At 37.9% G+C, this 27,322-nt stretch overlaps 1 protein-coding gene and 1 long non-coding RNA gene across 2 annotated transcripts in view; both read right to left on the bottom strand.

Annotated features, from left to right (window-relative positions):
* ZHX3 (zinc fingers and homeoboxes 3) overlaps positions 1 to 8,277 on the bottom strand; it is a 157,957-nt gene extending 149,680 nt beyond the window's left edge. The window contains exon 1 of the mRNA XM_072631489.1: positions 8,139 to 8,277. The gene's annotated coding sequence lies outside the window, so the exon portion shown is untranslated. The remainder of the gene's footprint in view (positions 1 to 8,138) is intronic.
* A 7,132-nt stretch (positions 8,278 to 15,409) lies between these two features.
* The window catches only part of LOC140518924 (uncharacterized), a 56,401-nt gene continuing 44,488 nt past the window's right edge, over positions 15,410 to 27,322 (bottom strand). The window contains exon 3 of the long non-coding RNA XR_011972049.1: positions 15,410 to 16,399. This is a non-coding gene — a long non-coding RNA (uncharacterized lncRNA). The remainder of the gene's footprint in view (positions 16,400 to 27,322) is intronic.

Genomic DNA, 27,322 nt, shown 5'->3' with positions numbered 1-27,322 from the left:
TCAAAAGAAAGGATTAGAAACCAGAATCCAATAATAATATGTTACTTACAGGAAACACAATTGAAATAGAAGATACACATAGAGTTAAAACTTGGGGATGGAGCAGAACCTAATGCTTCAGCTAAAGTAAAAAATAGACCTAATTAAAAGAGATAATCAGGGAAGCTACACTTTGTCAAAAGGTATTATAGGCAATGAATTAATATGAATACTGAACAAATATCCACCTAATGGTATAGTATCCAAATTCTTAAAGAAATAGTTAATTAAGATATAGGAGGAAATAATAAACTATAATAGGAGGGAACTTCAATTTATCTCTCTGAGTCCTAGATAAATCTAATCATAAATAAACAAGAAAGAATATAAGGAAATGAATAGAATTTTAGAAAAAATTAGATATGATGGAACACTGAGATCCTGAATGGGAATAGAAAGGAATAAATCTACTTCCCAGATCTTCATAGCACCTTCACGAAAATTGACCATGCATTCCAGTATAAAAATGTCACAAACAAATGCAAAAAAGCAGAAATACTAAATATTTTTATGACCACAATGAAATAAAATTACATTCAATAAACAGTCTTTGAAATATAGATTACAAGTTAATTGGAAACTAAATAACCCAGTCCTAAAGAATGGGGGTGAGTTAAAAAACAAATCATAGAAACAACCAATAATGCAATTAAATGTGATGACACAATGAGACGATACACCAAGATTTAGGGGAAATTTTATACCTTTCAGCAATAATAGAGAAAAAGAACAGATGAATGAATTAATCATGCAATTAATAAAATGCTCCAATTAAACACCAAAAAAACCCCTCCTGAAAATCAAAGGAGAGGTTAACAAAATTGAAAGTTAAAAAAAAAATCACTGAACTAATAAATAAAAGTAGTAGTTGTTTTTTGAGAGGAGAAAGCAGTAAAATAGGTATGTCACTAGCTATTTGATTAAAAAAGAAAACCAAATTACCATTATCAAAATTTTTAAAATGAATTCACAAAGAACAAGAAATAAAAACATGATCATGAGTTATTTCATCTACAAACTAATAAAATTGAATATCTAAATGAAATTGATCAATATTCATAAAAATATAAATTATCTATATTAACAGGATAGGAAATCAAATATTTAAATAACCTTTTCTTAGAAAAAGAAATTAAACAAGACATAAATGAACTCCCAAAGGAAAAAAACAGGAATATGTTGGATATATGATGGATTTACAAGCGAATTCTATCAAATATTTAAAGACAAGTAAGTCTAATAGTATATAAACTGTTTGAAAAAAAATAGGAAATCCTACCCAAATCCTTCTTTGTCACAAATATGATCATGATACCTAAACCAGGGAGAGTAAAAACCAGGAAGAGTAAAAACCAGGGAGAGTAAAAACCCTGGGGAAAATGGTTTATAGTTTTCCTCAGTGAATACTGCTGTATAAATTTTAAAAAAATACTCTCAATGAGATTATAGAAATACATCACAAAAACCACATACTCAGGACAGGCTGGATATTCATATCAGTAATGCAGGGCTGGTTCACTACAGAAAACTACAAGTGTAACTGATCATATTAATAACAAAAACAATGAAAAATCTTACGTGTCAGATACACAGTATCATAAAGTAAAGTAGTAAAAAATCTCTAGTGACAGAAAGTTGAACTTGAGACAGATCAGTTTTTGTCCAATCAAATCACTTTTAACACTATTATAATTCAAAAGCAGTATCTGAGAAGAAAAACAAATATAGCAAGAATACAAATTAGTTATTACTTTCTGTAATTCATTCACTTCCTTTCCCCAGATTCCAATTTAGTATCAGGTGGTACTTTTTGTATCATTTTTTGATACTTTTTGTATCATTTAAATAATATGGAGGTTAATTAGCAGTCTCTCTGAAACAAAAAGCAGGAAAACACAATGTGTAGAAGTAGAGAAATGTCAAAGATTTCCACACCCATTTTGGCACTTTTTTTCCTTCTAATTTATCTGATATTATTGTATAAGTATCTGTGTTGATGTCTTAGCCCTCTACTAGACAGCAAGCTCCACAAGGGCAAAAATCTAACCCTTCATCTTCCCCGCACATTTTGTTAATGACAACATATGTAAAATTTTTTGCAAACCTTAAAAACCTATATAAAAGTTATTAAAAAACTATATAAAAGTTATCTGTTGTTTTAAAAACTGTTGTTAGGCGACACATATATCACTAAAAAATCAAGTTGGTAATCTCAAACCACATAAAATTCTGCATTCTACTGGACTTTAGCAATCATTTTATTTATTACTTATTTATTTTTAGCTTTCAACATTCACTTCCATAAGTTTTAAATTTTCTCCCCTTCCCTCCTCCCTCCTTCCCTAAGACTGCATGCAATCTGATATGGCTCTACACATACATTCCTATTAAACACATTTTCATATTAGCCACACTGCACAGAAAAATTATAACAAATGGGGAGAACATGAGATAGAAAAAAGCAAAACAAAACAAAAAATGAAGTCTTTTGGCAATCATTTTACCAAGTGGTTTTATCAATGGGAGCAAGTATTCCTTCCAACAATGAACACATCAACTTCTCTGCGCCTCTTCTTCCTATGACTCTTGTCCATGTTCTACCATACATTCACTCATCATGCTAGAGGACTTTCTCATTTTCTTCTAGAAACATGGAGATACTGATAAAGCATACGGGCTATCAAAAGTAATCTCATGTTCTCATCACATGACTTGCCCACTTTTTTGCACTTATATTTGATTACATGCCTTATATTGCTTTATGTTTATAATTTCTTTTTTGCAATATGTTGCAGCCTAGTTATGCACTCTATTCTCAACTTGAATTCTTTGGAATTTGTATTCCATGACCCATAGATATGCAACATTACTGGATAAATACTGCTATTAAAAATATGGGCTTTTGTTTTCAGAGAAAAGCAAAGGGTCACAAACTGTTTAGTACTGACAAATGCAAGTTAGTAAGAACAGATATGTATAGAAGGAAAAGATACAAGTAATGTGGAAGAATATGACAAATATGTTGACATTTCAAATTACAAGTAAATTTAGAAATGTGTTCTAAAATTATAACTATATTTAAAAGTCTCTCCAGGATATCAAAACTGTTTCATTGTGGTTGAACTATGAAACCTTATTCCTCTCCAGTAGGAAGCACCATATCCTGCAAAGAACACTAAATTTGAAATCAGGATTTAGATTTAAAACTTGATGTTGCCATTCACTACCTATGAGACCTTTGCTGAGTGACTAAACTTCTCCAGGCCTGAGTTTATGCAACTGAAAAATGAAAGTCTTGGTCTAAATGCCTTCCAAGATCTATTCTAGGTTCCAATGAAATCTGAACCTTGAAAATTTACTTGTTTGAATCAAGTGTTCTTCTCTAACCAAAAAGGAATTATATTCCTCATCTCATTAAAATGAAAACCAAATACCTGCAATTCAAATCTTCCTAAAAAGTTTACATACACAATACTGTCACAAAATGTTTGCCAAGAGACTACCTTTCTGTCAAGTTATAAATGAAAATAGAATTATAAATTTTCTTGCAAATGGCACATTAACCAAAAAGTAACACATTTGAAAGAGGTCTTTATTTTAAGAATTACACGAGAAATATCCTTGCTTCGATTATTTTAAAGATTTAGAACTATTCTGGCCACCCCCTCCACAATCCCTTTATAACTAAATGGTTTTCAAGGGTTGCTGTGTACATATGGGGTGGGGGAGGTGGAACATCATCGTTCCATGGGCAACCTTGTGATGAGCCTTTCAAAACATAACTAGGGCAGCCCTTGAACAACAAATAAGGTCAATCACCAGGCTCAGACTCCAAGTCTTGGGAAATGCAGTAATTACAAAAGCATTAAAAGAATAATTTTCAAATGTTAAAAATATTGTCAGAATGTCCAAGAGATTAATAGGTATCTCCTAAGAGATAAAAGGGAGAATGAAAAGTACAAGATTGTTAGGAATACAAACAAATAAATATAAAAATTTCCTTCCCAAATGACAACAAATTAAAACATTAAAACATCTGAATATGTTGACATGAACAAACCACTATGTTCTTGTGTTTTAGGCTGCCACCAAATTCAAATGGAATTATCAGTGTATTTCTAATTGGGACCCTTTCATATCTTTTGTTGTTTTTTTAAGGTAACCCAAGAAATAATACACAATAGAAATTTTTTTAAATCAACAAGCCATGTGCCAAAACATTAAATTGTTCCAGGCTAAAACTTTAAAATAATATTGAGAGAATGCTCTTTAAGGGCTCATAAGCCTAACTTCCTAGAATTCTTGTTCCCCAGTTTCTCAGACATGGAGAAGACTGATTATGTACCAGAAGCAAGTTCTTGAGGAATAGCTATTTTCTACTTTATGCTAACAAGACCTTCTACCTGCTAACTTCCTCTGAGTAGGATTACAACAAGAAAGTGAACCAGAGGAAATACAAGTTCCTGTTTCAAGAATCAAGATAATCAAACTGTACATATAGGCCAATTTAACAGAAGATCTCTAAAAGGCAGTTATCAAACTTTTTCAATCAACCATTTCAATAAGGCAAGATGTTACTCCTCCCCTAGCACATCCTACTTATAATGAGAATTAGTGCAAAGCATAAGTAAAAATAAGGTCAGACAGCAATAAAGTTCATCAAAAGTAAATGTCAGAAACTAAAGCATACTGTCATAATGCAAACAATAATACAGGATACTCTCTGAGACTCTGCCCTTCATGGAAGTACTAACGCTTTAAAGATGAAATTTGATGTTGGTAGGACTGTGGAGGAAAAAAACACACTGCTGGTAGGACTGTGGACTGAAACAAACATTTTGGAGGACCATTTGCAATACTGCAAACATTTTTCAATATGAATCACAAAAAAAACCCAATTAAATCTTATGACCCACAGATTCCACTACAAAATTTTATTCCTAAAACATTATCATAAAACACCTACTACCCTCCCCCAATCATAACTACCATATAGTAGCCAAGTTGGCGAGGAGGAATCTAGATGTTCAAGAATTGGAGAATGACTGAAAAAAATATGATAAATTAATGTAGTGATAACATGGCATAGTGGATGGAAAGTTAGACTGGGGATCAGGAAGACCTGGATTTAAATCATTCCTCTAACATTTACAGGCTGTTTAACCTCAGATAGATTACAACCAACCTCTTATCACTTCCCAGAAACTCTCTTATGATTATTAAGCTTTAAGGAGAAGTGTTTATCTGCATTAATACTAGAAGTCTTACTCCAAATTCCCTGAATCAACAAAATTATAGATGTGGTCTAAAAATTCATATAATGGAGTGTTATAGCTCCATTTAAAACATTAAACACAATGAATATAAGGAAATACAGGGAGAGCTATAGAAAGTGATGAAGTCAGCAGAACCAGAACTATACTTACATTGTAAACTATTTAAGAGATAATAAGAGTAATAAAGACAAATCCAGAAGTAGCAAAACATTGGAACAGATCTGAAATGACACAAACAAGAGATTTTTTTTTTGCTTGTTTGCTCTTTGTTCACATAATCACCAGATGCCTGAGTAGGAAGATATCTTCCCAGTTAGTAGTAACAGCACTAGCAGCTAGCATTTACATAGTGCTTTAAGGCTTGCACAGCACTGTACAAATATTGTACCATTTTTTCTTCACAACAGCTCCAGAGAAATAGGTGCTATTATTGTCTTTATTTTACATGAAGAACATGAGAAAACTGAGGCACAGCACAGTTAAGTGAGTCGCCTAATGTTGCACAGCTAATAAATGTCTGCAGCAGGACTTGAACTCAGGCCTTTCTGACTCCATATTTTACCTTCAAGGCAATCCATTCCACTTTTGGATATCCTGGTTAAGATGTTTTTCCTTGGATAGAGTCAAGTCTTTTTTTTTCATTCTTCTTAAACTTCACCCACTACTTCTTCCCCTTGGAAACAATGCTAACCTCTCTTTAACATGACAACTCTTCAAATGACAACTAATATGTCATGCCTCCCTACCCCTAGTTTTCCAGATTAAACATTTCCATGTTCCTTGAAACCAATCTCATTTAACTAATTAAGGTCCTTAATTATTAAGATTGCTCTCCTCTGGACACTCTCGTCAGTATCTTTCCTAAAGTGTGATCCCTAGGACAGAATACAAATACTGTTCTGACTAGGGCAGAGGACAGCAAAACCATCAACTCCCTGGTCCTGTTATTATGCCTTTCTTAAAGAAGCCTAAGATCACATTAGCATTTTAAGCTCCCCTATCACACTGCCTCAAACTGAGTTTGTAGTTCTCTAAAACCCCAAAACCTCTGAGAAAAACTACAAAATAGCCATGTACTAACTCATATAGTTTTTACCAAAAGCTATGGGTTTCATGCAAGACTTTACTCCTTTTTCTGTATATTAGTTTGTCTTTACTGAATTACGTTTATTTTTTAAAAAGTTAAAAAAAAGAAATCACTTAAAAGAAAACTCAGCCACCTGAATACCTAAATATGAAAAGTAGCATTCTTCCTAAACTTGTAAAGCTATACAATCCAATGTTTATCTTGAGCCACTGTACTGTTACACAATGTATCAAGGTCACAAAACCAACTCAGTTAATATGTTTATCATTACATTGTACTCCTATCTTCTCCAGTGACTATGATATTATCTTTTGAAGCAGTAATAAAAAACCGCTTTTCATTCGTTTGCTTTTGATGGTTCTGTGCCACTTCTGGATTTTTCCACTGTGGATCTCTTAGAAGCAAATTAAACTAGAATAAGTTGTTCCACCTAATGAAGTAAACTTTCGGTTTATTATTCTGTCAGAATTATACATAGCAATAGAAATAGTCTTAAGACTTATCAGTTCTTGATTTTTGGTTGTTTACCCTTGCATGGATGTGGGGGGGGGGAGGGTTGAACTAAATGAATTTAAATTAATATTAGCAAAAATAGTGCACGACTATGCGAAGGTGGAACCTGTTTAAAGTGAATCCAGTTGTTAAACACCTGGTTTCTATAAAAAAAAAAAAAAAGATCGCTAATGCTGAGGGATGAAAAGTTGCACTTCAGGTCCTTACATTTCAAATCCTTACACCTCCACTGTGTGTATGTGTGAGTCTACGCAAACCTGAAAGGGGGATCCAGTCCCTCCTTAAATCACCTAACAGTTTTTCACACACCAGCACATGCCGAGTGTAATCACTTCTCAGAAATGCTAGCCATGCCATTGAAAGTGACGCAAGCTCCCAAGCACTTTCCATCCAAGATCCACAACCCACCCACTCTTCTTCAAACAGTTCCGAAAGGAACCTCGGAATCGAAAGCCGAGCTTGAAGTCTCTGAAGTTTAAACCCCACCGGCAGAACCCTGGGGGTCATCAGGGTACAACGCTACCCACTTTAAGCAAAAGAAGAGAAAGAAAACAAAGGAACGCAGAACAAACAAAACCTGACAGAAGACCGTAACCCCGTCAACAATCACAGCCCGGGGCTCCGCAGCCCACAAGTGGTCGGGTTTCAGGTGGATGCCTGTCCCCGCGAAAGGGAGCCCGACTGAGCCGATAGCCCTTCTTCCAGATGAAAAGGCTGCACAGCCTGCCAGCTGACAGAAGCCAGGACTAGTTGGCAAAACTGATTTTCCGAAGGGGTGGCATGTGAGCGACCTTCCCGCAGCACATCTGCGGGCGCTCCCTCCCTCTTCGCCCCCCCGCTCCTGGAAGCAGCACCCCCTCAGGCCCTCCCCGAGCATTTGTAAACACCCTGGGCCCGCCCGCCCATTCACTCCCACCCCCCTTGTCTCTCGGTGGGCCCTAGTTAGGCTTTCTTTCGAGCTCCGCGCCTCCCTGGGAGCGGGAGGAAGGGAGCTCCTGACCCTTCCCAAACGCTTCCCTCCGGACGACACTCGCCCCACCACCCCCAGCCCGCGCCCGCGGGGGGCCCTGCTCCCCTCCCCGGGCCGCGGGACTCCCTCGCCCCCTGCCTCGGCCAGGCCCCTCGGGCCGCCCGCCCCTGCCCCCTCCGCGCGGTGCCCGGGCTGCTGCTGACAGGAGGGGGAGGGACCCCGGCCGGGGCTGGGGGGCAGCGGCGGCGCTCACCTGGCGGAGCCTGGGCGGGGGGGGGCCGCGCGCCCGGGTCCCGGCGCTCGCGCTCCGCTTGGCGGCGACAGGACGAGGCCCCGGCGGCCCCCGCGGCGGCAGCGGCAGGGACAGACCAGCGCGCGCGGACGCCGGAGCAACTGACTCCAGACAGCCGGGGACCGCGCGCGCGCGCGTGGGATGGCTCCGACTTGGTGGGGAAGGGAGGGAGGAGGAGAGAGGGGAGGGCTGGGAAGGACGGGCACGCGCACTAGGGGGCGAGGAGGGCGGGGGGGTGTGCTGTGGGGAAGGGGTTGGTATAGTGTAGACAGACCAGAAAGAGGCAACAACTATTGATGATGAATCTTAAGCAGGGAGGGAGGGGGGCGGGGCGAGAGCCGGGGCGGAGCTGTCAATAACAAGGAAAGAGCAGCGTGAGGGCTGGCCGACGTCACTGGGAGCGAGGGACGGCTAGGGGAAGGGGAGGGTGTGTCCCTCAGGCGCATGCGCGGCCCTGCTGTTCTACACCACGTGGTAGGCGCCCTGGCTTCGGAACTGTGGAAGCCAAGTTGGAAGGTCCGCCTGGACGTCCAGCTGCTTGTTTCCTAGAGGACCTCGCCTAGGCTAGGCCAGGCAGTGGAGCAGGACGGCCTGTACTGAAGCAGTGCGGCAGAAACTGTTGTGGATCTGGTGTCAGGGAACCGGGATTTGAACCCCTGGCTCTTCCGCTAACTTCCAGGGTAATTGTGGGCAAGTCAATTAACTGGTCTGGGCTTCAGTTTACTCATCTGTAAAATGAGGATGGACTTTTCTAGCCCCAAAATTACAAATCTGTGAACTCCAGGGAAAGACTCTGATCAGTAATTCCAGTGCTTGTCAAAATTCAGACAAGTAGTCCTTTTTATTTCATCCATATTCCAGAATGATCAGCAATAAGTCAGAAATCCTAAAATACGGTCCCTTCATAAATGAGTAAAGGGAGACTTAGATTCATTAGGTGACTTGGACAAAGTCGTACAGCTAATTCTGTCAAAGTTGGCATTTTAACCCATGACCTCAGGTTTCCGAATCTAGTGTTTATATGCCAACCAGAAGAAACAAGGTGATGAACCCTTGTCTTTGCCATCTTTGTCCTTGCAAACTTTTCTATCAGCCTTGACCATACCAAGAAACTGCAGGTTCATTCTTATGGATCTCTGGGTTAGCATCACCTAAATTGTCTGTCCTGGAGCCTTTTGCTATACTTTCAAAGTCATTTCACCTATTTTGGAATTTAGAAGTACCCACCCCACTTAACAATGGAAGGTGTCAGAATGCAAGGGACCTTAGAGATAATTTTAGTCAAACCCCCTTGTTTTGCATAGGAGGATGCTGGATACCCAGCTACTTGGACAAGTATCTAGGTGTTGAAATAGATAGAATGCCTGGCCTCATCTTGGTGAGATCAAAGCTGACTCCAAACACTTACTATCTGTGTGATCCTAGGCAAACCATTTGACTCTGGTTGCCTCAGTTTCCTCATCTGTAAAATGAGCTGGAGGAGTAAATGGCATGCCACTCCAGTCTCTTTGCCAAAAAAAAACCCAAATGGGGTCAAAAAGTTGGACGTGACTGGAAAAATGACTCTACAATAACAATTTGAGCAAGGTAAATGACTTGATCCAGATCATCTAAATAGTAAGTAAGAGTGCCAGGATTCAATCCATATCGCATTGCTCCAGATCCAGGGCTGCTATGTTACTCTGCCTCTTATGGAGGATGATATGATTATTCCTACATGTTAGTCTTTCTATTTAAGTGAATCAGCATCATGTTGATTTTTTAAGCCACAGAGCTACGGTATAATGACTAAGTTTGGTAACTGACCTTCCTGTCTCAAGTCTCTCAGGACTCCAATCCCATCAACACACTACAAACAAAGTAATTTTCTCTAAAGCACAAATCTAACCATGTGACCCACAACTCAACCAATTTAAGTGGCTTCCTAATGCCTCTGGATAAATGTAAACTCTTTGTTCAGCTTTTAATGCCTTGTACAATCTGTCTTCAAGCTATTTTTTCCAGCTTCATTGATATTACTCCCCGTCCCACAGTCTGCGATCCAGTCAGACTGGCTTCCTTTTTGCTCCTCACTCATGATAGCTCCCATTTCCTCTCTCTGTGTCTTTACAGTAGTCATCCCCTGTGCTTGGAATATACTCCCTCCATCCTATTCTCTTGTGCCTATCTCCCCCTTTTTTTTTTACTTTATACCCTCCTTAAAAGTCTGTTTTGTTTCTAACCACTGCCTCTCTTGTTATACCTTCCTTCTTATCCACTTCAATCCCTTTCCCTCCTACTTCACTGTTAGGTAAGATGAATTTCTGTACACAACTGTATGCTTATGGTTATTCTTACTTCCTTGAACCAGTTCAGATGAGAGTGAGGTTCATATGTTGCTGGCTACCTCCTTTCTCTCCCTCTACTGTATAAACTTTTCCTTACACACCCCATTTATATGAAATAATTTATCCCATCCTTCTTTTCCTTTCCCCTTCTCACAGTGCATCCCCCTTTCTCACCCTTCCATTCTTCTTTTGAGATTGTCTCAACATTAATACAACTATGTCCAGATCATCTAAGTAAACTCTCTCTAGAACCTTGTGAATGATAAAAGGTCTGAGGGGTTACATATACCATCTTCTCATATAAGAATGTAAACAGTTGACCTTGTTTAGTTTCTTAAAATTTCTCACTTACGTTTACCTTTTTTACGCTTTTCTTGAATCTTGTGTTTGAATGTCAGATTTTCTATTCAGGCCTAGTCTTTTCATCAGGAATATATGAAAGTTCTCTGTTTCACTAAACATCCTTTTTTTTTTCCTCTGTAGGATTAGTACTCAGTTTTGCTGGGTTGTTTATTCTTGGTTGTAATCCTAGCTCCTTTGCCTTCTGGAATATCATATTCCAAACCCTCCACTTCTTTACAGTGGTTGCTGCTAAAACTTGTGTGATCTTAACTGTGGCTCCATAGTGTTTGAACTCTTTCCTTCTGGCTGTTTTTAATATTTTCTCCTAGAGTTCTGGATCTTGCCTATAAAATTCCTAGGAGTTTTAATTTGGGGATTTTCTTTAGGAGATGATCAGTGAATTTTTTTCAATTTCTACTTTGTCTTCTGGTTCTAAGATATCTGGGAAGTTTTCCTTTATAACTTCTTGAAATACGATGTCAAGATTCTTTTTTTTTTTTTGCTCCTGGCTTTCAGGTAATCTGATGATTTTTAAATTATTTCTCTTCTATTTATTTTATAGGTCAGTTTTTCCCTTGTGTTTTGCATTTTCTTCTTTTTCCCAGTCTTTTAACTTTGATTTATTGTTTCTCAATGTCTAATAGACTCATTAGCTTCCACTGGGCCAATTCTAATTTTTAAGGAGTTATTTTCTTCAGTATCATTTCATTTTTATTCTCTTTTACCAAGCTTTTAATTCTCTTTTCATAATTTTCTTTATAACTCTCATTTCTTTTCACATTTCCCATTACTCTTATTTGATTTTTAAAATCATTTTTTGCTCTTACTTATCACTTTATTCTAGGAATTCTTATTGGACCTGTGTCCAATCTGTATCTTTTCTTTGAGGTTTTACTTGAAGGTGTTTTTAAGCCATTGTTTTTTTTTTCTGTGTTTGTGTTTTGAACTTCCTTGTCACCACAGTAGCTTTTTGTAGTCAGGTTCTTTTTTTGCTTGCTGATTTTTCCATCATATTTCTTAATTTTCTACTTTATGTTGGGTGGGCTCTGCTCGCTTCTGAGAGAGATGAACTTCTATTTTTATTTATTCAACTGCAGGTTTATATGGTAGACTAAATGTTAGAACTGAGTCTCTACTCTGTTCATGGGCTTAGAGCTACACAGATACGTTTCTGGCTCTTGCTCCTCGCACAGGTAGGGCCTCTGCTCCATTGGAAAACATTCATCTCTACTGTGTAACTGTGAGCAGGGACTGGGTAATGGTGACAGTTTCCTAATGGCACCTGTTCCTGCTTCCAGTGCTAGTAAATGAATCTCTTTCTGATCATTTACTTTTTGACCAGGTGTTAAGTCCATTCACCATCTCTGCGTGATAGAATGCTCCTGCTGCAGTCCTGGCTAGCCATGTCAGCACCTATAGACCTCTCTATCTTTCTAAGCAGCCCAAAGCTGGAAAAGTTACTCACTGTGACTGTTTCTTAACTTTTCCAATCAGAATTCAGTTTGATATGTTTTCTACGTTGTTGTGCAGGAGGCTGTGGAGGAGGTAAGGCAAAATTTCTACCTATCACCCACCATCTTGACTCCAAACCTTTTGGGTATATTCTAATCTGTAGAACTCTTAATTTGTTTGATATCTGCTTGAATGTGTAGGTTTACTTGCTGTTTACTGTTGGTAATTGTCTTTTTGGTGACTAGCATTTGATGGAAAGGAATCAAGCCTGCAAGCATAAGTTTGGGTTAACCTTCCCCTTTAGGAGAGAACACCAGGGAAGTTAGCTATTTTTTTGCTTTTGAACCTAAAAATTATGCCCCTATGCCTGTGGAATGGTAGATGGAAAAAACAGAAATGCATCAAATAGAAACGGATCTCTGCAGGACCTGTATTGACTTAGAAAACCACAAATTTACCTTGTGTCTACATTTTAATCTGGTTCTGGCTTCACTTAGGAGTTTTATAGCCATTTTCATGAATTAGATAGCTCTGCCCTCGACCATAAATATTTATGGGGAGACAGAACAGAAATATCATTCTAGGATGTTATCTCTTTTTCTAACCAACCTTGTGATTCCCTTTTATTTATTTATTTTTTGCTCTTCTTAAGGCAGGAATCACAATTTCTTTATAAGAGTTGTGAGTAAAATTCCAAAGCTGTATATCCATGCCACCACTTTCTGCCTGTCTATACCTTTGAACAACCTATGAAGACATCCACATAACCCTCATGGGCAGCACTTACCTTTTACTCTAGCCCAATGTCTGACCCATGGTGAGAGCTTACTAAACACTTTTTGATTGATTGATTGGTATAGAATCTTTACAGTAACAAAGTAATTTTATAATCACTCATCTGAGCCAAACAATGTTCATTTCTTGTATGAAACCTTTCAAAGAGCAGAGAGAAAAGTTCTGTGGAATAGGGTACAGAGTGCTGTATTTATCATCAGAAAGCATCTTTCCTCTGATACTTAGTTGTGTAACTATGGGTAAGTCATTTAGCCTTTCAAAGCCTCAGTTTTTCATGAGTAAGATGGGGACTGTAAAAATTATAGTGCCTGCCTCACAGAATTGTTACAAGGCTCTTGTGACATAATGTATGCAAAATATTTTGTAAATTTTAAAGCACTTTGTAAATGTCTTTTATTATTATTCTCAGACTAAGCTTAATCCATATTTTTGACTTACTTTTAGTTCCTTTTGCATTTTGTGCATAATCTGTCCAACACTCACCCGCTTGCTTTTATACTACCTTACAACTATCCTCTAGCAAGTTTTATTACTGTCCTTGTTTATAAAATTAGGTTATAATCTCTTAAAATGTTTTGTTTCTAGACTTGCTGCAAGGCAGAATAACCTTGGACAAGTCATTTTCCCTTTATGGGACTCAGTCTCCTCATCTGTAAAACAAGGGAGGGGGACTGTCCTAAAAAGTCCATATTTGCTGAAACAAAAAAAATCTGGCAACCCATATGACAATGGATTCTTTCCCTTTTTTTGCATTTATGTACTTCCTGTTGTTACACCTAGGTGGGCTTCTATATTAATGTATGCCCTAAAGTGCTCATTGGTTTTGCATCTAAAAAAAAATCAGAGGCAATCACTACCACCACCAAGCTACCCACACAGTATATACCTAGTACATATATCCTATGCATATAGTTATGGACTTTTCAGAACTCAGATTATTATACCCCTGTTTTCATGAGTAATATTGATGTTTTGTCAGTCCATAAGTTTCTGTATTCTGTGACCCTCAAACTTTTGTAAGTCGATACAATTGAACCTACATTTTATTAATCACCTACTGTGTGCAAAGCAATAGGGGAACCATGTAAGGGTCTTTAGTGAAGGAGTGAGTGGTCAGATAAACTTCTCAATTAAACTATCATTTATTTTTGAGAGGAAAGAAGAATATATTCTTGACCCTCATATACTATATCCTCTTCATGTACCTCACTATCTTGTTGGATTTTTTTTCTTTATTGACTATATGGCTGACTATATGATTTGTGGTTCTCTATGACCCTAGACTTTGCCCTCTGTGTTTTTCTCTAGTGAATTTTTCTCCATATACTTTATAATTTTGACTTTTGATCTCTATGAGTGTTTCAGAGGATTCAAAGGGACCTCAGAGACCTTTTTCTGCTTGTGCTGCTTAATTTGATCATTTTTATAAAATGAGCTTATCTTCTCCCTGTTTTAAGTTTGATTTGAGTTTCAATTTACTACATTTTTGCCAATCTTTGAAGGCTCCCAGGGGACAAAAGTCCTCTAGGATTGAAGAACATAAATTGAATCTGAATACTATAGGCCAATGTTTGACTTCAATTTCTGACTAATATATTATCAGAGTGATGGTTATGGAACAACTTGAAAAGGAAGTGATAACCATAGAAAACCAGCATGGCTTCAAGAATCAGTCATGCTAAACTAATCTTATGTCCTTTTTTTTTTTTTACAATGTTGCCAAACTGTTACATCAAGAAATTGCTCTAGATACTATTTACTTAGATTTTAGCAAAGCGTTTGACAAAGTCTCTCGTGCTGTTCCTGTGGAGCATATAGAAAAAGGTGATAAAACTCAAATAGAAAAAAAAGTCCCTAAACTGTACATAAAGATGCTGGCTTAGAAAACCATATATGCTTATACATTTCTTTTTTATCAATATATCAAGACATTAAAATCAAATAGGAACAACATTTTAATCTGATTTGGATGATACTCTATAGTGTTATGAGCCTCGTGTGGATCGTGAGCCACGTGTTTAATATCTCTGGTTTAAACAACAGTACAACTTTATGGATTTTGAGTTGAGTTGTGGAGTGACTGGACCCAATTAATGTTTTGACTTCAGTTTGGAAATAGGCCTCTAGTAGGGTGAGTGCCCTAGGGATCTGTGCTTAGTCTTTTGCTGTGTTACATTTTTTTATCAATGACTTGGATAAAGGCATAGATGGAATGCTTTTCCAATGCGTGTTGTGACATGGAGCCAGGAAGGGTACCCAGAATATTAATTCACAGAGTCATTATTCACAAAGATCTTGACAAGCCACAACACTGGGTTGAATCAAATTAGATTCAATTTATAGGAGAAAGACATTCTTGGGTTCAAAAAAATCAGCTTCACAAATTCAAGATGGGAAAGATATGACTACATAGGCATTTATCTGAAAGAGGTCTGGGGATTTTAATGGACTGCAAGCTCAATGTGAGTCCATAGTGTGATATAGTAACTTACAAAAGCTAATGTTCCCCCAGGCTGCATTAAGAGATGCACAGTAACTATAATCCTGCTCCACACCTGGTCAGATCACAGAAGAGTATTGTGATCAATTCTAATGACCACATTTTAGGAAGAATGTTAATTAACAAACTGGAGAGCATCTGGAGGAGAGTAACCAGGGCAGTGACGTGTCAAATCCATGACTTAGGAGCATTGGGTGAAGGATATAGGAATGTTTAGCTTGGAGAAAATAAGACTTACTGGGGATATAAGCACTATCTTTAAGTATTCGAAATGCTGTGCTGAAGAAAGGAATTCAGTTTTTTCTGCTTGCCTCCAGAGGGCAGAAGGAGAAGTTGTGGGTGAAAATTGTAACGAGGGCAGATTTAGGCTTAATATCAGTTAGCTATATACTTTGGTTTTTCTCCTCTTTTTCCAGTGCCAGGTAGCCATATCTGCCCTTCAGGGCTTTAGGAGGTAACTCTGAGGGTTTGGGGTGTTTTTGTCCTCTATTGCCATGAACTTAGGGCCCCAGTGGCTATGTTCCCCCAGTTGTTAGGGGACAGTAGGGAAATTTACTTTAAAATTCAAAAACTAAGCTCATTTCCCACATGACATTGGTCTCATTAAGTTCACATCCAAAGGTCACTTTGCTGCTAGATGAATCTTTGATTCAGAAGGCCAATCTTGAAAGTTCCTCCTTGCTCTTTGGGGATGAACGTCAATGCTGCACTGGCTCTGGAATCCAGAGTCTGAAATGTTAAGATGCTAAGGCAATCTGCTAGCAACCTTTCAAACTCTATGAGTCATGAGACGCATCTCTCTCCACCTAGAACAGAAAAGAGGACATGAGAAGGCCAAGGAAAATGGCCTGTTTTTCAGGGCCACATGACTTCAGTGGGGAAAGGTCATAAGGCTTTTCCTCCTCACTATGTTGTCTTACCAGATGCTGGGAACAAAAGTCACTGAACTCCCTAGTATGTGAAAGGCAGACAGTGATGTTGACAGTCTTTCCACTACATGGTCAGTCAACAAGAACCAGTTACAGAATATTCATACATGTTCCACAATCTATCCAAGGCACTTACCTGACATGTCATCATGATTCTTTCTGAGGACAGCTGACACCTCCACGTGGAGAGGTGGTATCAGCTGAGTAAGCTGATAGAATTTGCACCTGCATCAGGTCTCCATAGGGTTAAAGGGCTTCTTTTTCAGGTATAGGTTGGACCAGACAAGGGGTCCTTAACCTTTTGTATGTCATGGACCCCTTTGATCTTTGGACCCATTCTCAGACTAATATTTGTAAATGCATAAATTAAAATTTATAGTATTAGAAGGGATACTAATTGTATTGACATAAAGATGTAATTTTCCCATTCAAGTTCATGGACCCCATAAAATCTATCCATGGGGGGTTCAGGGACTTCAGATGTAGAACTCCTAGACTAGATGGTCTCTTAGGTTGCTTCCAAGTCTGAGAATCTGTGAAGCATTTATTAAGTGCTCACTGTGTGCAGAATACAGTTGTAATTTCATGTAACTTAGAGTCTGAGGGAGGATAAAAATATATCCCAACAACTATAATATACAATAATTCATAATAAATTCATCCGAGAAATACAAAACAAAGTGTTTTGTGAGGGCCAAAAGGGAAGGTTGTCACTGTCCAGGGTCATGAGAGAAGACTTTTTGAATTGGACTTTGAAGAACCAACAGAATTTCTACAGGTGAAGTTGGATATATATGTGTGTGTGTGTGTATACATATATATGTATACATACATATATACACACATATATGTAAGTATGTGTGGAAGAATCAGTAGAATATTTGTTGTGATTTTTGCTGAATTATTTCATTCAGTTGCCATTTGCCAAAATCTTGGAATTTCCGGAACATTTTAGTGACTTGTGGAAACAAGAGAACTGAATGTTTAAAATTGGGACTGTCCCAGGATAATTGGGCCATCTGGTCACCATAACTAGATGATTTCTAAGATTGCTTCCAGATCTAAAATTCTGTGATTTTTTATACTCCCACAGTACCAAGGACACACGGTAAGGACTCAGAAATAGCTGAGTGAAGAACAAATCATGTGAAAATGCAGGACTTGGAGCTAGATGAGTTAGAGACTCATTTCAGCGGTTCAGATCTAACCCTAACCACCTAAGCTGGCAAGTTCTGGAGGAAAGATGTCTTTGCAATAGGAAGAGCTATAATAATGCCACCCCTGAAGACCTATAGAGGAAAAGAATTGGGCCAAACTCTATGGCTGTTTTTCATTGGACCTCTAATCCTTACTCACATATAATAACTCTGCCACTTTCACAAGTTTGTTACAAAAAAGAGTTTAGTGAGAAGATTGTGTAATTAAAATTGCCAGAGAAGAGAACATATATATATATTTATATCTATATCTATATCTATATCTATATCTATCTATCTATCTATATATCTATCTATCTATCTATCTATCTATCTATCTATCTATCTATCTATATATATATATATATATATATATATATATATATATATATATATTGCCCTAGATCTTTTGCCAGGTCCCCATCACATCAGGGAAAAAACACCTTCCAAACAATTAGAGCTATCTCAAAGGAAAAAGGGATGCCTTGAGAGGTGGTGGGGTAGGCCCCTTTCATGGGAGGCATTCAAGCAAGGGATGAATGATTACTTGTCAGTATGTTGTACAAGGGTTTCTTTTTGAGGTATAGGCTGAACCCAACCAGTAGTTATGTTCTCAAAAAGAGAATATAATTGCCCCGGAGAAGAAAAGAAAAAGTGTCTTCTCTTACTTGTATAAATAGAAAACTAGGGATATGAAACAGTGCATAGGCTGTCAGAGAGGACTGATGTGTGGTTGGTTTTGTTGAAAGACTTTCCCTTCCTTCGCCCATCCAAGATCTTTCTTTTTAAATTTGTGTTACCACAGATGACTTGCTGTTGGGAGAGGGAAGAAGGATACAATAAGAAATCAATATGATGGTAAAAATATAAAGTATCAATTAAAAGACAATAAGGAATAGAAACAAATGATAAGGAACAGTAATTTAATAAATGTCACTTAGACATCCTGAAAACACAGTTCAAACTAGATTATTTGAAAGAATCTGTTCTTTCTTTCATTAGACTAGGCAGTAGGAGATGATTTTTTTAAAAAGCACTGAATCAAGAGCAGTTTCCCCACCCCTGGTCAAGAGCCTTGGGACCTGCTTCCAACATCTACCATACTGTGTAACTTTGGGCAAGTCCCATCTCTTCAGGTTTGTGGTTGTTTTTGAGTCTGACTCTGTGTGACCCCATTTGGGGTTTTCTTGGCAGATACTGGAGTGTTTTGCCATTTCTTTCTCTAATTCATTTTACAGATGAGGAAACTGAGGTGAACAGGATGAAGTGACTTGCCCAGGGTCACACAGCTAGTATCTGAGGCCAGATTTGAACTTAGAAGGAAGATTCTTCCTGACTCCAAGCTGTAACAGCAAGCAAAGTGGGATGTTTTTTGTTTTCTCAGGCTAAATTGTGAGCCTCTGAAGGCTCAATCTCCTTTGAACCCTAATAGTTCACAACTGTGCTAAGTCATGTAGGTTTCGTGCTTACTGACTCTGAGCCAGTCAGGAGCCAAGCCTTTGTTATATATACTGGGTGGTTGGCATTTTACTTCAGGGGTTCTTTTATGAGAAGGTTCTTGTGATTACCTGGTGTAGACTCTTGAGTGGCTATATGTTCAGACCCCCTACCACCCACTGCAGCCCCCCCACCCCCCTACCCCCCACTGCTCAGATGTAAAGGTTCTCTCAGTCCGGGGATGTATGTAAAGTAAATAGCAGTATTGCTTTGATTCAGGCAGTAGAGACCTGTCTGGTCTTTATTTCTCTGCTTATAGTTTCTCTGTTTGTATTTTCTAAATGTAATTAAAAAGGATTGTTGATGGCTTAAATGGCTATCTTTCCTAGCAAAGCAGATCTGAAACCTGTGCTAGCAGCCATCCTGGGTATGTCAGTGCAGTTGCCCTTACACAGGTCCAGCACTCTACCAACTGTACCACCTAGCTAACCAGGCCTATACCTATAAAATGAAGGAATTAAACTAGATCATTGCTTAGTTTCCATAACATTCTGGCTCAATGGAGTGCAAAGAGTCTAACTCTTGCCTGTTTTTCCAAGAAGAAATAGAGCTTTGGGGTTTAAAATAAACCAAATATTTATTTTCAAAATTACATGGATATCTGAGAAATGATGTAGTATAGTAGAATAACTGCTGGACTTAGAGTCAGAATTGTATTAAGATCTTGACTCATATTTCAAATTGTGTGACCTGGGATCAGTCACTTTACCTCTGTGTCACTCAGTTTCCTCATTTGTAAAATGGGGATATTTTCACAGATTTGTTGTGAAGAAACAATTTTGCAAACCCTAAAGCACTATAATCAATCAAACCACACTGATTAAAAGCCTTCTATGTGCCAGGAACTGTTATAGGTGCTGGGAATAAAGAGACAAAATGAAATGTTCCCTGTTCTTAAGGAACTTATGTTTTAACTGGGAAGACAACATGCACATACGTAGACACACAGAATAAATACAAATAAAAATAAATAAATGTAACACCTGTGTTACAAGTTCTTGTATGGAGATGAGAGACCCAAGCAGACACTATTTCAGAGGTTACCAGTTGGTTAATCACAGAATTACAGAACAAAGTAAGACCTTGGTGGACCTCTACTCCAACTCAAAGTTGAGAGTAATTTATGATATAGCATACCTTATAACATTCAACTTCAGCTTAAAGACTTCTAAGGAGCAGGAACCAATGACCTCTCAAAGCAAAACCATAACCATTTTGCACAGTACTAATAACATTTTTCCTGACATCATAAATTTGTCTCTCCAACTTCCATCCATTCCTATAGTTCTTCCCTTTGGAGTGAAACAGAACAAATACAATCTCTTTTCCAGAAGACAACCCTTTCAAATACTTGAAGAGAACTATTATGCCCTGCCTGAGTCTTCTCCAGGATAAACATCCCTAATTCCTTCAACCAACCCTCATATTTTAGTGATATGTTTGGGCTTATATTTCAGTGACTTTGTTTTTAGAGAATTCTGGGGAAGAGAAGTTGGTTACCAAATGAGATAGTTTTGAGGGAAAAGAGAAGGGGGCGAAGGATACATCTTTGGAGGATGTCCATAGAGGAAGCCATGACCTAGAGGAAGATGCAGCAAAGGAGACTGAAAAGGGAGAGTTAGACAGGTAGGAGGAAAATCAGGAAAGAGAAATGTCATTAAATGCTAGAGAGAGAAAATTAGCTAGGAGAAGAAAATGATAAATAGTGTCAAAGGCATCATAAAAGTCAAAAGGGAAGAGGATTGAGAAAAGGCTATTAGATTTGACAATTAAGAGATCATTGGTAACAAGAGAGAAGTAGTTTCAGTTAAACTGAGATTGTAAGCAAGAATGCAGAGGGTTGAGAAGAGAGTGAGAGGAAAGTAGAGGATTTGAGTTCAGACACTTTCTCAAGGAGTTTAGCCATGATAGAGAAGAAAGATATGATAGCTAGCGGAGACAGTTGGATAAAGTGAGGGTTTTTAAGGATGGAGAGATATGATGGTGTTTATAGTCAACAGAGAAGCAACCAGAAGATAGGGGAGAGATTGAAGGAACAGGCAGGCTTTCACAAATGTGCTTTCTAAAAAATGCAAATTAAAACAACTCTGAGGTACTACCTCATACTTATCAGATTGGCTTATATTACAGAAAAGGAAAATGATAAATGTTGGAGAGGATGTAGAAAAATTAGGACATTAATGCACTGTTGGTGGAATCATGAACTGATAACAACCATTCTGGAGAGCAATTTGGAACTATGCCCAAAGAGTTACAAAATTGTGCCTTCCTTTTGATAAAGCAATGCCACTACTAGATTTGTATTCCAAAGAGAGCATAAAAAAGGGAAAAGGACCTACAGGCACAAAAATATGTGTAGTATGTCTTTTTCTGATGGCAAAGAATTAGAAATTGAAGGCATGCCTAGCAATTATGGAATTGCTGAAAAAATTGTGGTATATGAAAGTAATGAAATACTGTGGTGCTATAAGAAATGATTAACAGGCAGATTTCAGAAAATCCTGGAAAGACTTACATGAACTGAAGCAAAGTAAAGGGAGCAGAACCAGGAGAACACTGTACACAGTAACAGCAAAAATGTGCAATAATCAACTATGAATGATCTAGCTCTTCTCAACAATACAATGATACAAGACAGTTCTAAAGGATGAAAATTGATGTAAAATGCTATCCACGTCCAGATAAAGAACTGATGGAGTCTGAATGCATATCAAAGCATACTATTTTAATTTTCTTTATTTTTTTCATGTTTTTTTCTTTTGATCTGTTTCTTCTTTCACAACATGACTAATATGGAAATATGTTTAACATGATTACACACGTATAACCTACATCAAATTTCTTACCATCCTACGGGGGGGGAGGGAAGGGAGAGAAGGAGGGAGACAATTTGGTACCCAGTTTTTAAAAACAAATGTTAAAAATTATCTTTACATGTAATTGGAAAAATAAAATATTATCCAATATAAAAACAATAAACAAATGTGCTCTCCTCTCCCCCTATCCTCCACTGCAATTAATTTCCATTTATACTATCTGTATCTTGTATGTACATAATTGCTTGTCTGTCATCTCCCCCATTGGAACATAAACTCCTTGAGGACATGAACATTGCTTTTGCCTTTCTTTGTATCCTCAGTGTTTACTTAACACAGTGCATAGCATCTAATGAGTGCTTCATAAATGTTTTCTGACTGGTTGACTAATGGGATTATGTCTCAAAGAGGTCAAAAATAGAAAGATATGTCCCATATACAACATATTTATAGCAGCACTTTTTGTACTGAAAATAAAGTAGATGCCAACCAACTGGGGAATAGCTAAACAAACTTTAGTACATGAATGTAATAGGATATTACTGGTCTATAAGAAATTATGAATATGAAATGCAGAATACTTATACAGGATGTCTCAAAAGTTTTTGTGTGGTTTAAGCTTTAATAGCTTAATTCTCTATAGAACTGCAGCAAAGTGAAGTACTAAGATCCAAGAAAGCAATATACATGATGATTACAACAACATAAATGGAAAAAATTAAAACAATGTTGTAAAACTATGATAATCAAATTTGCTCTCTCTACTTCCCCAAAAAAGAGACATGAGAATGCACCTTTGTCCCATCTTGCAGAAGTGAGGAACAATCTGTATGGAACATTGCATATGATGTCACTTTTTGATGTGTTGGCCAATTTTACTGAACTGTTTCCACCCAACCCATTTTAAAAATTCTTTGTTAAAAGGGATGGTGGAGGAACAAGTCAGAAAATATAAATGTTGCAGTCCAGGGTTGGCTAGGATTGTCTCCTGGTTATTTATGTTTGAGATTGGAATGAAATCAGACTCTCATAGTCTATCTAAAAGTTAACCAAAGATTTACTTAGATAGCTAAAGAATGCAGAGAGGAAGATGAAAATGACCTATGTGTACAAAAAAATATTTATCTCAGCTCTTTTTGTAGTGACAAAGACCTGGAAACTAAAGGATTTTCCTAGGTAGGTTAATGTAATAAAATACTATTGTGCCATAAGAAATTACAAAAGGCATGTTTTCAGAGAAACCTAGGAAGACTTGTGTGAACTGATGTAGAATGAAGTGAGCAGAACCAGAGAACAGTTTTTATACAATAACAACATTGTAATGATAAGCAACTTTGAAAGACTTAACTCTGATCAATGGCATGACTAATCATGATTATGGAGTACTTGTGATGAACTATGCTACTTCTTCTCATGCAGAGATAATGAATTCAAAATACAGAGTGAGATATATTTTTGGACCCAGTGGAAATGTATTTTGCTTAAATATGTATATTTGTTACAAGGGTTTTGTTTTCTCCTTTTTCTCTTTTCAGTGAAAAGTGTAGGCAGGAAAAAGAGAAAAATTCTTGTTAATTGGAAAAGTAAACATACAACATTATAACATGAGAATAAAAATAGAAAAAATTAGAGAAAAGAAATACAGTGAGAGCACTGTGTTGATGTTGAATGCCATTTCACAGCTTCCCTGCCCAATTTGCCTATGGTTTTCCTCAGGTCAAGCCTCAGGGAAGAGTTGTAGTTCCTTATAGCTTTTTGTAATCAGACAAACATGAAATAATTACAACATCTGGACTTTAGTTATTTGGGCCAAATAAGATTCCAAGGTGATTTCAGTACCTTTTAAGGAAAGGTACTAACTAGCTCAGCCCACATTGTGGGGGATGCTGGTAAATTTGCTTCCTAAGATTCCCCATTCCTTGGTACAAGGTCCTAAACACCTTCTAGAGGACCTTCCACGATTTAAATGGCTTTAGGGTTGTTATTGAACAATGCTGACCTCAAGGATGCAAGCAGTCCAACACAGGCAGAAAGAGCAAAAATCAAAGCAAGATGACAGCAAAAACAAAACAGAAGACAAGCAATGTAAGATCCCCCTGTAAGAGGGACCAATCTGGGAGAATGAAACCAGACATCCTAGACTTCATCTTCCCCCTTGGAAGGACCAAATCTTGTACCTCAAGATCTCTATTTATGTGATAGGTGATTCCAGATCTTTTCAATTCAGAGTGGGTCTTCTGATGAATGGAGGTGAACATTAATAGGAACAGTACCACAAACACCAGTGAAGTTAATGACACCTGCTGGATAGTCACTGATTCTTATCATAGGTCAGGGTCATCTGGAATAAGATAACTAAAAGGGTATTACCCTCTTTCATGCAACCTGTTTTTGGGTCCACATGAAGATTTGTCCTAAAGGACTTTTCCCTAGGGAGAAATTACCCAATGACTGCTGACTATTGTACTGGATATAAAGTGGAAAGGTTCTACAAATTCCAGATTTCAATTTAAAAAAGAAAAGGCAGGAAAGAGAGGGAGGAGAGAGACGCAGAGACAGAGAGAGAGATACAGAAAGAGACAGAGACACACAGAGAGAGACAGAGAGGAGAGGGAGATGGAGAAGAGGAAGAGAGGGAGAGGGAGGAGGGGGGAATAAGGAGAAGAGAGAAAAGAGAGGAGAGAGATAAGAGGGAGAGAAACAGAGAGAGAGAGAGAGAGAGAGAGAGAGAGAGAGAGAGAGAGAGAGAGAGAGAATTAGAGTTCACAGTTTCAGAATGAGACCAGAAGATGTCTTCCTTTTAAAATTTTTTCAGCTGATGGACTGATGGAGTCTTACACATTGTGGAATGTTTTTGTCCACATCTCTAGTTCCAGACAAGTCTAAGGGCTCCTGGGGAAGCTTAAGCGCTGCCCTCTGAAGGGCCTCCCCAGTGTGTTGTACCAGAGTCTATGTGGCACAACTTCCCAAAGGCCACACAAAAAGTCCAAAGCAGTTTCTTTAGCACAGCTTCTCTTTTTTTTCTCCAAGACTAAAGAGTCCATTCCATTTTTTCTCACAAATCTCAAAGTAAGTTCCAAAAGACAAAAGTCATTCCATTTAAACTACCAAGATACAATGGTGTTAAAATTTTATATTATAAATTATTCCACCAAATCTTGGAGGGCTTTGGCTTTTGCCTTTTTCTGCTGTGGGAAAACATGAACGCCCAACTTCAGGATACAGTTCTTAGGACCTGGAATATATTCGCTTCATTCTCTGGTTCTTGAAAGGTTGAAGGCAGCTTGCTTTCTAATCCGCCAGTGGCAATGGGATATGCCTGGTGATAAACAGCCACCAGTCAGTGAGTCAAGGAGCATTTATGAAGCATTTATTATGTTCCAGGCACTTAGATCAGTACTGGAGGATACCAAGAAAGGCAAAAACAATTCTTCCTTGCTCACATTCTGGGAGATAATATTTAAGTGACTAAAGTACATACCAGATCCATACATAGTGGATGGAAGGTAATCTCAGAGTGAAGGCAATAGCAGTTGAGAGGGGAAGGACCAGGAAAGGGCTGTTACAGAATACGAGAATTAGGATGTGTCTTACCATCACCCTCAGAGACATGGAGGCCACTCAAGGCTCACCTTCTTCCACATCAGCATAAGACACTTCAAGGAAATAATTCAGTCCAAAATTGCCAACTACATCAATTGTTACAGGCCAGAGGTGACCAGGAGGATGCCAGGATGATCAGGTAGTTAAGGTTTGAGATCGTAGTGAAGTACAACACTCATAGTCCATCCCACTTAATGATTAACATTAACAAAAGGAGGGTTACTCAGTCACAGCAGAGGAAGTAACTGAAAAAGATATGCTGCCAGGACATAGTGTTGATCCAACTAAGCATCACTTCTCTGCTTCTGAGTTACCCAAAGTAGTCTTTAGGACAAGGAATTGGAGCTTTCTATACTCAGGCAACCAGGAAGTAACTTCAACATTTTGAACCTTTAGTTGTTGTTGTTCAGTCATGTCTGACTCTTTATGACCCCATTTGGGGTTTTCTTGGCAAAGATACTGGAATGGTTTGCCACATCCTTCTCTAATACATTTGACAGATGAGGAAACTGAGGCAAACAGGGTTAAGTGATTTGCCCAAGGTCACACAGCTAGTAAGTATCTGAGGCCAGATTTGAACTCAGGAAGATGAGTGTTCCTGACTTCAAACCTGGCACTTTACCCACTGCGCCACCTACCTGCCCTGAATCTTTATTGCCCTGTGCCTATAAGTATTAAGAATAAAGTGGATACCTTTAAAGGAAAAGAACTAGCTCAACCTCTACATAGCAGGAGATGGACATATTCCTTCTATCATCACAGGTGTCATTAAAAAACATATCAAAATAATTTTTGCAGATCTTTTCCATTTTTCTTCTGTTAATTGTCCTTTCATTTTTATGTTTACTTGTCTTTGCTCAGTTGGGTGTATCACTATGTTTTGTTTAAACTGGTATCATCCTTCACTTATTTATGAGATGATCTGACTTTTGATCTTTCATCATCCTCCATAACATTTAAAAATATAGTTGTAGTCTAAATTGGTACTACCTTTGATTGTTATCTCTCCTCACTCAGCTGATATGTCAAGTGCTTGCTGATTAAGGTCTTTTAAGTCTCTTTTTGGTTTTATTATGGCTGTTGATTTATATTGAACAAACTTCTGTAAGAAATTACATAATGGTTGTCAGTCTTTTGTGGCACCTTCAACTTCATTGATAGAGAGTGACAAAAAAAAAAGAAGTCAGAGGATGTTAAGAACCACAACGTTATTATTGTTTGTAAAGTTGAACTTGGCTATTAGTACTCTAAATATGAAATCTTAATCCAGTGAGTGAACAGAGGGAGAACTATATTGCTTTCATTTTGACACTTGCCAGAAATGGAACCAGCAAAGAAGGAAGGTAAAGCTAAAGGTAGCTTACAAGTTCTCCTTGCAGAGGCATATACAGGAATTAAAGGAATTGGCTTTACTGTTTACTCAACTCAATAAGAACTATCTTTTCACAGAACTTTTATTCATTTCAGATTGAAGTATTTATGATAAACATTTGCAAAAAGACCACCATGAAAATGTATTTAATGATCCAACATCTGTTTAAGAGTAAGAGGGAGGTAGGGAAAGTTTATGAAGAACTAAGTAGATACACCAGATAAAATCAGCATATATTTTGATGCTAGATGACTTCAGTGCAAGGGTGGAAATGGGTGAGGATGATGAGAAGCATTAGAAAATATAGATGAGGCAA

The sequence above is a fragment of the Notamacropus eugenii genome, chromosome 1 (assembly GCF_028372415.1).
Source record: "Notamacropus eugenii isolate mMacEug1 chromosome 1, mMacEug1.pri_v2, whole genome shotgun sequence".
NCBI lineage: Eukaryota > Metazoa > Chordata > Mammalia > Diprotodontia > Macropodidae > Notamacropus > Notamacropus eugenii.
The sequence above is the reverse complement of the archived record's forward strand: the minus strand, read 5'-3'. Positions and strand labels throughout refer to the sequence as shown.